Source organism: Castor canadensis, chromosome 14, assembly GCF_047511655.1.
Source record: "Castor canadensis chromosome 14, mCasCan1.hap1v2, whole genome shotgun sequence".
NCBI classification, from domain to species: Eukaryota; Metazoa; Chordata; class Mammalia; order Rodentia; family Castoridae; genus Castor; species Castor canadensis.
In genome coordinates, this window is record NC_133399.1 from 33,878,968 (window position 1) to 33,891,408 (window position 12,441).

The window sequence follows — 12,441 nt, forward strand, 5'->3', positions numbered from 1 at the left end:
TACGATGGAGAAATAGCAGCCTCTTCAACAAAAACTGCTGGGAAAACTGGTTAGCAGTCTGCAAAAAACTGAAACTTGATCCATGTATATCACCCTATACCAAGATTAACTCAAAATGGATCAAGGATCTTAATATCAGACCCCAAACTCTTAAGTTGATACAAGAAAGAGTAGGAAATACTCTGGACTTAGTAGGTATAGGTAAGAACTTTCTCAATGAAACCCCAGCAGCACAGCAACTAAGAGATAGCATAGAGAAATGGGACCTCATAAAACTAAAAAGCTTCTATTCATCAAAAGAAATGGTCTCTAAACTGAAGAGAACACCCACAGAGTGGGAGAAAATATTTGCCAATTACACATCAGACAAAGGACTGTTAACCAGAATATACAGGGAACTTAAAAAACTAAATTCTCCCAAAACTAATGAACCAATAAAGAAATGGGCACGTGAACTAAACAGAACTTTCTCAAAAGAAGAAATTCAAATGGCCAGAAAACACATGAAAAAATGCTCACCATCTCTAGCAATAAAGGAAATGCAAATTAAAACCACACTAAGATTCCACCTCACCCCTGTTAGAATAGCCATCATCAGCAACACCACCAACAACAGGTGTTGGCGAGGATGCGGGGAAAAAGGAACCCTCTTACACTGTTGGTGGGAATGTAGACTAGTACAACCACTCTGGAAAAAAATTTGGAGGCTACTTAAAAAGCTGGACATCGATCTACCATTTGATCCAGCAATACCACTCTTGGGGATATACCCAAAAGACTGTTACTCCAGAGGCACCTGCACATCCATGTTTATTGCGGCACTATTCACAATAGCCAAGTTATGGAAACAGCCAAGATGCCCCAGCACTGATGAATGGATTAAGAAAATGTGGTATCTATACACAATGGAATTTTATGCAGCCATGAAGAAGAACGAAATGTTATCATTTGCTGGTAAATGGATGGAATTGGAGAACATCTTTCTGAGTGAGGTTAGCCTGGCCCAAAAGACCAAAAATTGTATGTTCTCCCTCATATGTGGACATTAGATCAAGGGCAAACACAACAAGGGGATTGGACTATGAGCACATGATAAAAGCGAGAGCACACAAGGGAGGGGTGAGGATAGGTAAGATACCTGAAAAAATTAGCTAGCGTTTGTTGCCCTTAACGCAGAGAAACTAAAGCAGATACCTTAAAGCAACTGAGGCCAATCGGAAAAGGGGAACAGGTACTAGAGAAAAGGTTGGATCAAAAAGAATTAACCTAGAAGGTAACACCCACGCACAGGAAATCAATGTGAGTCAATGCCCTGTATAGCTATCCTTATCTCAACCAGCAAAACCCCTTGTTCCTTCCTATTATTGCTTATACTCTCTCTACAACAAAATTAGAAATAAGGGCAAAATAGTTTCTGCTGGGTATTTGGGGGGGAGAGGGAGGGGGCAGAGTGGGTGGTAAGTGAGGGGGTGGGGGCAGGGGGGAGAAATGAACCAAGCCTTGTATGCACATATGAATAATAAAAGAAAAATGAAAAAAGAAAGAAAGAAAAAAAAACTTAAATTTCTAGAGTAAGTGATGATCCAAGACTCCTGTTGAACAAGAATATCTGACCCTTCTGTCACTACCTAAGATGATGATATAGTACAATGGTCAGGAGAGGTTTTTTAAATTTCATATAAACATATGAAGACCATACATCCTCACCTTAATCTCCTTCATTCACCCACCCTCCTCCTACAAATACTCCTCACACACTGTACCTATTTTACAGTCTTGTATTTTATTAATATTTAACTTCATGTTTCAAAGGGTCTCTCAATCTGTCCCCACTGTGAGGATTCTTTACTTTGGTCCATTCAACCCTTTCCATTATAATCCCTTACCTTTTTCACCACCCATGGCCCATTTTTCAACAGCATTCAGTACATATCCTTTACTTTCAAATATATTATGTTTTACTATATTGTTCACACTCTGCTAGTTTCTTTTCCTTTCCTTCCTTTTTCAAGTTACAAAGAGTTGTTCAACTATTATGAACATGTTCTAGGTGTGGGTTTGCATATCATAATGTTTGTTTTGTGTAATTGTTTATATTTGGATCTCTCTTCCACATAGGAGGGATAAGATGCAGCTTTTGTCTTTCTGAGCCTGGCTTACTTCATTTAACATGTCCTCCCACTGCATCCATTTACCTTCAAACCACTTGTCATTAGTCTTATGGCTGAGTGAATTCCATTTTGTGTTTCCACATTTATTTAAGGATTGATTTTTCTATTTCTGAGCAGAATGTCATTTCTATTTCTGAGCAGAATGTCATTAGAATTTTTCTAGGTATGGTGTTGAACATGTAGATTGCTTTTGGTAGTATGGCCATTTTCATAATGTTGATTATACCAATTCATGAACATGGGAGATCTTTCCATGTTCTGATGTTGTCTTCAATTTCTCTCTTCAATGTTTGTAGCTTTCATTGAAATGATCTTTGGCTACCTTCATTAAATTTATTCTAAGGTACCCTATTGTGTTTGAGATTATTGTAAACGGGATTGTTTCCCTGATTTCTTTATCAGTCCATTCATTGTTGGTATATAAAAGGGCTACTTATTTCTCTACATTAATTTTGTATCCTGCTGTTTGGACAAAGTGTTTATGATTTCTAATAGCTTTGGTAGAGATTTTAGTGTCTTTCACATGTAGTATCATGTAATCTGCGAATATGGATAGTTGGATTTCTTTCTTTCCTATTTGAATCACATTTTTTTCTTGCTCTTGTCTCAATACTCTGGCTAGGAATTCCAAAACTATGTTGAATAGGAATGGGAAAAGCAGGCATCCCTGACTTTAGTGGGTATGATTTCAGTTGTTCTCATTTAGTATAATGTTAGCTATCAATTTGTCATATCCAGCCTTTACTGTGGTTGAGGACACTATTAGGAGAGGTTTAACTTGCTTTGAAAACTTCTTTAGCTGCATTTTTGTCCATGAAGTTTGGCACCTGATTTCAATGTTCTAAACAGTATTTATTGCAGCTTCCACAGAAGAAGAGCCTGAAGCATGAGTTCTATCATTAGCAAATATTACTGTGTTATATTCTTAGGAACACCTAAATTTGAGCAAGTAAATGGTCATGAAAATATTTACATAGTGCCATTGGTTCTATCGAAAGAGTACTTCTACCTGATCATGTACCTGGGCCATTACCTGAATATTGGATCCTTATAACCTGTGAAACTGTTTCTAGTATCTGTCAATCATAACCCATATCCTTTTTAGTAAAAGTAGCACCACCACATTCTGTACCATTATCTATTCAGATAGCATAAATAGATGATGTCAGTGTTTTGAGATGACCTTGAGGCAGTTGAAGCTCATCAATAAAGGCTTCTTCAGTCCTAATAAGGAAAAAAGTCATATATTAAAGATCACTAAAAAAAAGAGTTAATTTTCTTTCTTCTTTCTTCTTCCTCCATCTCCCTCCTTCTTTTTCTTTTTTCTTTCTTTCTATTTACTTCTTCCCTCCTTTTTTCCTTCCTTTTTTCCTTCCTTCCTTCCTTCTTTCCTTTCTTCCTTCCCTCTTTCCTCCTGCCCTTCCTTTCGTCCTCCTGCACTTCCTTTATTCCCTCCTTCCTTCTTTCTTTCATCTTTCTTTGTGTGGTACTGAGGATTGAACCCAGGACCTGTATATGCTAGGCAAGTACTCTACCACTTGAGCCTTAGGTTTTAGATTTTCTTTTTGAGGTAGTGTTGCTGACTTTGACTTGGCTAGCACTTAACTTGCAATCCTGCCTCCTGATTTTCTGAGATAACAAGTATATGCGAACATGCCCAGTTTTGTGTAAACTTTTGTTACAATGACATCTGAAGTAGGGAATGTACTAAAAAGTACATTTCTATTAGACCTCCATGAGGAGGTTTTATCCTAGGACTAGTTCTCATGCAGGCCACTTGAGAAACAGAAGCAAATTCAGGTGTTGTACCAGGACATGATGCCAGAGATCATGCACATACTTATATGTACACATATGCATATATAGTATACTACATTGAGTAAAAATTCAGTAGTGAAATTTAGAAAGGAATTGAAATGTCATTTGAATATTTAGTCAATTATATTACAGAGAATATATTAGAAACTTCTTATTATAATATGCAATAACACATTCCAATTACACTGAGCCAAGCACAGAGGTAGCCATGTAGGTTGCATTCTCTATGATACATTAGGGTTGGTGGAGTGGCTCAAGTGGGAGAGCATCTGCCTACCAATGTGTGGCCCTGAGTTCAAACCCTAATACCATCAAAAATTTCATATGGTACACACTGACTATATTGTTTCTTGAATTTATAATATCTATAAGCATGCATCTACTTGATATTTTAGTTGAAAGTCAGTGTCCACTTCATTAAATTGTTTATAATTGTAACTGTGATGGTACCTAGAGAAGGAGAACAAGAATCTAGTACAAATTGAAGGTGAGGCCAAATGTGAAATGTCCTTGTGATAGACGTGAACACAAAGAGGTGGAGAAAACAGGATGACCAACTCATGCTTCCCCAGGAAGAAGGAGCAGCCAACACCAAGTTTGGACCTGAAAGAAATTGTTCAACCAATTACCTCAATAATCTCACACAACAAGGACATAACACTTACCTGATACAATCCATGCTAAGCTACTTGTATTAATTGAATATTTGATGTTCCTCAAGTGTACCAGCATTTGGGTGTGCACCCATATTTTTCTCAGTAACTTGTTTCTCTCTTTGCATGTTTCATCCTCTACATCGTCTTGCATCTGCCAAGGGCTCCTGACACTATTGTTGGGGTATTGAGTCTAAGAATCAGCTTAGGAAACATGATATTTTTCTTTCTTTTTCTTTTATTTTACCAAATTCCTATGCAAGTCATCATTTTCTCATTGATTCTTCCTAAAGAAATAGATGAACTATACATCAATTTAGGGGAATAATGTTTTATCTTCAAATATTTGGGTAAAAATAATACATCATCAAAATATAAGCCATTGCAGCTGGAAGTTTCCAAAGAACATTCTCAACACATCCTCTGGTTCATGTGAGGAATTCCATTTGCTGCACAGTGGCACAGTGTCTATATTTCTAGGTATTTGTAAACCCTGAAAATGAAGGAAAATATTTGTGTATTTAGTTCAAATAACACAAGGGAAGATTACATTGACCTGTCAAAATACCTAATCCTACAGACTCTGAGATCATATCATATAGTAAAAGATGGTCAGGTCTGTATCTGGGATTCCTTGCGCAAATGTCTTCAGCACCATGACACACACCATAGTGAAAGTGCCAAGTGTCATGGACCCATGTATACACAATTTACATAATTTATCTTTGTCTTTACATGAGAACATGGATGAAATGGGGACATGTAGTTACTTAACTCATAAATCTCTAAGAAGGGTCCAGTAATGAGAGGAAGGAGGATAAGGAGAACGGTGAGGGTGGCAAATTAATCTATGATATATTGTAAGAACACTTGTAAATATCACAATGTGTCCACAGTACAATGATAATAAATAAATAAATAAATCTCCTAGAGGATTAAAATCTGCTGATATCTGTAAAGTGCTAAGAACTGTGTCTGGAAATAGAGCTCCATAAGTATTAGTGCTGAGGGTGGTTTTAGCTCATCAAAATTATTATATTTATCACCTAGATTTATGATGTCACCTTAGAAAAATAAATTCAAGGGATAAAGCTCTAACTGATGTACTAATAAAATGAAATGTGTTATTTTAGAACATCTTTGGAAGGGTGTCTCTTACTAAAGATTCATGAGTTTGATTCCCTCCCGGTTCTCTCTGTAAATACTAAAGAGCTAGCTAACTCTTCAGAGAGATCCTGATACTTATCCAACTTAAGCTAAAATGAATTAATCATGATGCAAATTATTCAGTGTCCGGGAATTGTGTCTCTGAAATAGTAGTTTCAATACCACCAGCAACCACATTTGGAAATGTTTTCAGAAGGCAACTATCAACCCATGTCCAAATCTCTGAATTTGCCAATCATGGTGAGGGTCCAGAACTCTGTCTCTACATATCCTACAGCTGGTTGTGAAGCAAGATGTAGTTTGTAAACTGCTATTCTACAACCAATAAATAATAATTTTTCTTGTGGTTTTCTTGGTTTGTTGAGACTTGACAAATTCTCAAAGAAAAATATGGCCTACAACATAGATTGATACAAATCAAGACATTGATACACTGATGCAAATTCATATATTCAGCAGTACTTGCATTGAATGCATAGATTACATTTAGTCATTATTTGAACCTCTCAATATTTCATTAAATTTGGTATGTTCATATTTATTGCAGATATAATATGTATTCAACAAGGATATTGGCCTATAGTTTTATTTTCTTGGGCTGCTTTTTTCTGGCTTTGGTCAGACTATAATACTGACCTTGTAGGTTTGAAATTGTCTGCATCCTCCTCAAGTTTTGGAAATGTTTATGAAGGATTCCTACTAGTTGTTTAAATGTTTGGTACCATTCATTCACAAAACATTCAAGTCCTAGGATTAAAACTTTACATAAAGCACTTCTGTTGCTCTGATTTTGAAGCTTTTCCTCTTGCTATTCTCAGTGAGCTCTTGTAAAACAAGTTGTTAAAGCACTGAGCAGAGGGAGAAAGAAATGAAGAAAGAATGGAAGGAAGGAAAGAAGGAAGAAAGGGAGGAAGGAAGGGAGGCAAACAGGGAAGATAGGAAGGAAAGAAGGAAGAAATGAATGAAGGAAGGGGGAGTGAGGGAGTGAAGGAAGTAGAGAGGAAAAAAAGGAGGAAGAGAGAGAGGAAGATAAAGTAAAGCACAGCTCCCAAGCTTTAATCTGGCAATACTTTATTAAATGGGATTTTGCAACAGTAACACAAAATTGTGAGACAGAAAAATCCTAAGGAAGAGGTGGATGAACAAAGCTTTTATATTCATATAATGGTAGCTGGAGTAAAAGAAAAGGGTTACTAAAAACTGCTGGGTAACAAGGTCTTAAAACTTAATAAACTATCACTAATTAAAGTAATAACAAGAAAGTGAAGACAGGAAATGTTCCTCTGTATCAGACACATGAAGAAGTGAGGATCGGCCCTCTCTTGGAACAAATGACAGCACTGGAAATTTACATAAACTACAGAGCCTAACTGTCTCAGTCGATCCAACCCATGATACATAAACCAAAGTGTGGGATTGACCTTGTCAAAATCTCAATGGGATTCTGTACTCAGCTACTTCCACTCATCCATCATCTCATTTACATTTGCTTTTATTTTTAAAGCATTTTGTTTTTCTGCTCATGTTTTATTAAGTACTGTAATTTTCTCTATATATAAAACATGTGCTTTCTTCTGCATTTCTGATTTTGACAATAGTTCACAGTACACTTTAGGCATTCAATATTTATTCAATGAACGTATGAATGCAAAATAGCCTGTAAAATGATGCAGGACTCCCCAATCATTGAGTCACTCTATTAAAACTTCTGAAGCCTGTTATACTAAAGAGCAAAGTTTTAATAATGTGTCAGAAAGCATGGTGACCACAGTTAATAATTTTATGTAATATATTTTAAAAATGCAAATAGAAGGATAGGAATATAGTGCAAATCATATGAAGAATAGCGTGTGTTTGTGTGTGTTTGTGCTCTTTCATTGCATCACAAAAAATCCAATTCCTTTGCTTTTCTCCAAAGAAAAGCACACTGGACCATGGGAGCAGCAGCCTGAGCTGAACCCTTATCTTCATGACATTGATTTATAAGAGCCAGAGTAAGTAGTGAGCAGAATTTGTGGCAGGGACTCCGCATGAGCTTCATTTAGTAAGGGAATTTTTAACTTGTGAAATATGTATTGTATTAATTGCAATGGATTTAGAGCACTTACTCTAGGTTGTGGGCACCAAGCTGAACATTGAGGTTGAAACCTTGGGAAATGAAATTTCTTAGCTGCATTTATTGATTGAGTTTTGTGCAGAAGGAGTCAGAATGGGCACCTGGTTATCCTCTAATTATGTCTTCTGCTGAAAAGGTTAGCTCAGTACTTTTCAAATAAGCTCAGCTAACATTACACCTCAGTTAACATTTACAAGCTTCAATAATTGAAAGTTAGGCAGGTTCTAAAAAATCTGATGCAAACTACACTACAATACTGCCTGAAATGAGAGTTGATTATATGAAATGAGATTTGGCCTCATATTCAGTTAATATGTTTTCACTTCCCTGCCAAACAACAGATAAAACCTATTAGAGGCAAATTGAGTTTTCAACATCAACTTTGGCTTTTTTATTTACTTGGCTAAAGTAAAGTGAGTAATCACTTACAAATTTTGATATCTCACTAATCCACAACTCACCTAATTTTAAAAATTCACTAGTGTACTTCACATTTATTATAACTTATTATAACATGTTTTAATACTTTTTGGATGTTATCATTTGAATTAATGTTGTATAGTATAGGAAACAAGGTGCCAAGCCAGAAAAAAATTACAGTTGCTGAATTAAAATACTGTATGATGTCAAGTGTATCAATTATGAACATGCAATACAGACTGTTTCATAAGCATAAGATGCTTACAGTTGTGTCATAGGTCTCATAAATGATGCTGGGTGAATGATATATGAGAAATTCACTATCACAGATATTCCTGGTGTGAGAAGGTCAGAATTGAGATTGCAAAAATAAATTGGGACTTCAAAGAAGATATGCACAATTTTATTGATTTTTAAAAAGGGAGAGAATTGTATTATAGTATTTGAATTGATCATGTGGTCTCATGAGTTTAAGGCTTTCCATTGTCAGTTTTTGTACTTTTCAGAATGCTTCAAATATTCCAACCTTATAACAAGACAAATAATTAATTGTTTTATAGTATATTTGTGTTTATATAAATTTCATACTTCTATGGCTATCATTATTTAAATGCTTTTCTCATAATATTTTTTCAACTTAATTTTATATATGTAGAGCAATTTTAAATATTCATTTAAAGCATCAAAAACTGTTGTGATAAACATGAATCATATTATGCATGATGAAAACATAAAATATTATAATAGTGCAATATATTATAATAGTGCAAAGTACTAACCTATTACTAACATGACATTACCTGCCTGTGCATTTAACCACAATGAAACTTAGCACTTAAGGGATCTGCTAAATACTATAACACACATGCAAAGATAAACACACAGTGTGTCAGGGGGCCTGGGCAGATGCAGGAGGAAGAAGAAGAAACTCATAAAGAGAGAAACAAGAGTCTGAGAAAGGTATATCTGGACAACTCAGTAGCTGGTATACTTGGGGAATATCAAACAATTAATACAAGTAGCTTAGCAAAGAATGCATAAGGTAAGTATTATGTCATTGTTATCTGAGATTATTGGGATAATTGGCTGAGGAAATGATTCATCATCTTGAAAAAATTATTTTCAGTACCCGACTTTGTGTTGGCTGATCATTCTTCCTGTAGAAGCATTAATTGACCATCCTTTTCCCTCTACCCCTTTGTGTCAATGTCTATCACAAGGGCCTTCCACACATGATCGCACCTTCAATTTGTACTAGATTCTAGTTCTTTGCCCTGGGTATGTTCACAATCATGATCATGCTTATAAACAATAATGTCATGAGATGGACACCACATTTCAACCAAAACTATCAAATAGAAGCATATCTATAACTATATGAATATGTACATATATGTATATACATGAACAAATACATCCCACACCTTATAAGTCATATATTAACACTGTTTCTTGGTCATCAAAATTCTTGCAGAGAATTAGAAAGCAATTGAAAAGCAAAGAATTTGTACTATAAGATACCTTTGTGATTGTTACTGAAAAAGTTCTCGATTATTATGTCAGCAAGCTTTGTTTTAGCAGGCTTACATGGTTTAATCTTGAAGACAGGGAACTAATGCAGGGGTTCTATGTTCAAAAAGAGAGTCTAGTATGCAGCAACTTTCCAACAAACAGTGTTTATTGTGAATTGGCCTTACAGTGAATAGATGGAATATTTAATGAAAGTAATAAAAATAAATTTGGACCCATCATCATATCAATTGCAAAATAATTTCTCATGGTTTCAGACTCATTTGGAAAGAAAAACTATCAATTCTTCATCAATCAAAGTACAGTTTGAAATTTAAATACCATTTGAGCAAAGACCTTCAGTGAAAATATTAACAATTCAATACACATTAAACTTAGCACTTGAGGGCATCTGCTCAATACTAGAATATACATGCAAAGAGAACATGCACCTAAAGAATAAATTTGTCATTTATAAGTAACTAGGTCTGCTATTAAAATTAAATGAAGAAATACCAGGAATTAGTACAAAAGATAAGCTTCATAAAATACCATAAACACATATATTTCACAAGAGAAAAAGTTAGCAAATAATCCATGATATTTAAATGATTCTGAAACTCATAATGAGAAATGCACATCAATTAAATGATGTAATCCTCAGTACCACCCACAGATGAAAGATAAAGAAAGGAGAGAGAGGGAGAGAGAGGGACAAGAGAGGGATGGGAGAGGGGAGGGGGAAGACAGGAAGAGATTAGATTTTTCTTTTAGGACCGAAGAAGCCTTCATTGATCAGTTTCAACTGTCTCGTTGTCATCTCAAAACCCTGGCATCATCTAATTATGCCAACTGAATATATGAGGTCATTGAATGTGGTAGTGCTATTTTTACATCAGAAGGCTGTGGATTATGATTGACAGACCTTGGAAACTTTTTCACAGCAAGTGAATGTCCAATGTACAGCTAATCCAAGGATTCAATTTATATGGCATTACCATGTGATCAGGTGGAAGATATTCTCTAGATAGGACCACTGCTCTGTGTAAATATGTTTATGGTCCATTCACTTGCTCAAATGTATGTGTTTCTAAGAATGCATCACAACAACTTTGCTGACAACAGAACTTATGCTTCAGGCTCCTCTTCTGTGGAAGCTGCAATAAATTGTGTAGGTATCAAACCTCACAGAATGACATAAGTAGAACTAGCAGGTTTCAAAGAAAGTTACCTTCCCTAGTAATTGTGTTATATCATTATCTTAGAAGACTAGTGACAGAAGGGTCAGATATTCTGGTTCATCAGGAGTCCAGTAGTATGACTTAATCTAGAAATCTAAGTCAAAAGCAACTCACACATCATAGAAGAGAAGTGGTCTTATTGGTAAGTTTCCTCACTGCTTGCTTAATGTCCTTGTCCATAGACTGTAGATAAAGGGATTCAGCATTTGAGGGACTACTGAATCCCTGAAGCCACTGAAGCCACTGCAATTTTTCTGGGCGAGTCAGTAGTTGAAGAGTTAATGTAACTCGAAAACCTGTCCCATAAAACAAGAAAACACCAGACGAATGAGACACACAGGTGGAAAAGGCATTATCCTTTCCCTCAGATGATGGCATTCTCAAGACAGATGACACAAGGGGGACATAAGAGAAAATCATTCCAGAGAGACCACCACCAAATATGATCATCACAACAAATAACAGGATATTACTGATGAGAGTGTCAGAACAGTCTACCTTGAGAACCTGTGCAAGTTCACAGAATAAGTGGAAGATTTTCAATTCTATACAGAAGGATAACCACAACACCTTCTGACTCTGGAGGAGGCTATTCAAAAATGCTAATGGACAGGCTGAGTAGAACCAGCATGATACAAAGACAGGGATTCATGATAACTGTGTACCCCAGGGGTCACAAATGGCCATATAGTGTTAATAGGCCATTGCCGTGAGGAGACAATATTCAAAGAGTACAGAAACAATGATAAAGCAGACCTGAGTGAGACAGCCTATGTAAAGTGATGCTCTGGTCCTGCGCTTGGATCTTTGGGATTGTGGTTGTGCTTAAACAGATGTCATTAAAGGACAGATTGAATAGGAAAAAGTACATGGGCATGTTGAGTTGGGATTGGCAGCTGATAGCCAGGATGATGAACAGGTTTCCCAGTATGGTGACCAGGTACATAGACAAGAATACACTGAAAATGAGAGCTTGTAATTCTGGATAATCTTGTCAGTTTCAGGAGAAGAAATTCTGGAATAGCTGTTTGGTCTATGGGTTCCACGTTTTGAGGAATTTGTTGGAAAAGGTGGAGAGAAAAGATCATAAAGTGTATGCCAAAACAAGCAGCAGCAAGTAAGAACATATTATTAAGCAAGTTGTTGGTCCACACACCAAACTTACTGCTGATGCAGTTTGAGGTGAGGACTACAGTGTGAGGTTCAACAATCCCTCTTTATGGCTGTGGTACATGCTGAATTTCTAAAAATAGAAACAATCTCTTGATTATTGTGAACTCTTTAATAGTTGATATATTTCTCTATTACCCCCCTCCTTCTCTCCTCACCCATTCATCCTCCCATCT

At 36.0% G+C, this 12,441-nt stretch overlaps 1 pseudogene; it reads right to left on the reverse strand.

Moving 5' to 3' along the window:
* Positions 1 to 11,212: 11,212 nt before the first annotated feature.
* On the reverse strand, positions 11,213 to 12,041 carry LOC141416230 (olfactory receptor 7G2-like; annotated as a pseudogene).
* Positions 12,042 to 12,441: the final 400 nt, after the last annotated feature.